General features: G+C 51.1%; 1 long non-coding RNA gene across 1 annotated transcript; it reads right to left on the bottom strand.

Moving 5' to 3' along the window:
* Window positions 1-226: 226 nt before the first annotated feature.
* LOC126491851 (uncharacterized) lies at window positions 227-1,609 on the bottom strand. Its single transcript, XR_007589474.1, has 2 exons — window positions 465-1,609; window positions 227-363 (listed from the first exon to the last, which is right to left on the bottom strand). It is a non-coding gene; the product is annotated as an uncharacterized lncRNA (long non-coding RNA).
* Between the last annotated feature and the right edge of the window lie 6 nt (window positions 1,610-1,615).

The following is a 1,615-nucleotide window of genomic DNA, read 5'->3' as shown; positions in this document are numbered from 1 at the left end:
TCCAGGCAGCACAATAAAATACTTTAGCCCCCCCCATGTTGTTTTTCCCCCCAGACAAACATATCATTCAGAATATTTGCATGCAGGATAAAAGTTTCCAGGGGTTTGTTCAGTATAAAACACATAGGTCAAAAGTTAGCTGGAGGAACCAGGTATCCAGGGGATGAACTCCAGTGGCTAGCCTTAAGGCTTGCCCAGTCTCAAAGTTAGTCAGGGTCCAGGTTAAACATCAGGGCAAAGATCAGCAAGCCTGGCAGAATCAGGCCTCGTTGAGAGGATTTTGGGTACGTGGAAGCTTTCATTTGGATGGTCCTGGGTCGTCCTGTGGAGGTGTAGGCTTGACGTGAGATGCATGGATCCAGGCTGCAAGATCGTCCACTTTGAGGGCAGTAGGTGTAGGGTCCCTTTCAGCGAGGTCCAAGATTCTGGGACCGGTGTCTCCGAACGTACACAGAATCGCCAACCTGGAACGGGTGTGAGATTTCCGGGTGCCCGGGCTGGTGTTGGGAGGTGCCAGCAGAGAAGCAGGGAGAGTAGCCTAGTCCAGCGGGCAGCAGCAGGGATAGCTAGGGCCCCGTTACGGAGGGTCTAGTCTGGCCTGCAGCAGCAGGGATAGCTAGGGCCCCTTTAGGGAGGGTCTAGTCTGGCCTGCAGCAGCAGGCTCTGGTCAGATAAATACCATTTTATGTCCCAAGTCCTTCCCGACACCCATGGAGACAGTCCCGCTTCTCGCCCCTAGGAGACAAGTGGGGGAGATGTCTGAACCCCCTTGTCTAAATATTTTCTCCAGGGGAAAATCTGCCAGCCTCCAGGGGCAGCTGTGGGGGATATGTATCTCAGATATCCCAGGAGGCTAGCTAGCCCTGCTACTAGTTGACAGAAATCAGGGGTGAGGGCAGGGGTATCAAAGCAAGGGCTTGAGGAGGCATGGATTGCAGGTATGAGCGGGCAGCTGCTGTTCTGGCTGTGGGGTGCTGTAGCTTTTTTCATGTCCCTCCGGATATACCCCAGGCGTCAATTCTGGAACGAATGTGAGATTTTCAGGTGTCAGGGTGGCCAGGGGTCTCTATGCCTGGGCTCGGAGATCTGGAGAGCCTTCAACCACTCCTGCAGATGGGGTTTGTGAGCAAATGGGTCATGAGGGGCCTTAGGAAACTAAGAGGGGGGGTCCTCCATATTGGATCTCATAGGGGGTTAGTCCAAGCTGAGACGGGGTGTTTCATACACAGAATGGGGCTAAGGAAAGGAGCTGTACCCAGTCTCTAGTGTCAGATTCCAAAGGCCAATTTGGTAAGGGTCTTTATTTATCCTTTTTACCTGTCCTGAACTCTGGGGTCTGTATGTACAATGTAATTTTTTTTTTATTAAGTCCTGGAGGGAGCATCTCTGCCGTCCCTCCATTCTCTGCAACTTGCTGTCTGATGCTGACTGGCCTATAAAAGACATCACTACATTGGCTTGGCGATCTGCTGCCATGGGATTAAAATGAGTTTACATCCTGTACCGCTCTAATAGTCTTTCTAAAAATCCTGTAGGAGTACTATCAGACCTTTGCTCTTACCTTAGCCAAATTAGCAAATTAGTGGGGTGCTTTGCAACCCCCCTCCTTTTTTTT

This window comes from Alexandromys fortis, unplaced genomic scaffold (genome assembly GCF_014885135.2).
Source record: "Alexandromys fortis isolate MF-2015 unplaced genomic scaffold, M_Fortis_MF-2015_v1.1 scaffold_284, whole genome shotgun sequence".
NCBI classification, from domain to species: Eukaryota; Metazoa; Chordata; class Mammalia; order Rodentia; family Cricetidae; genus Alexandromys; species Alexandromys fortis.
Note: the sequence above shows the minus strand (reverse complement) of the source record. Positions and strands in the feature narration are given on the sequence as shown.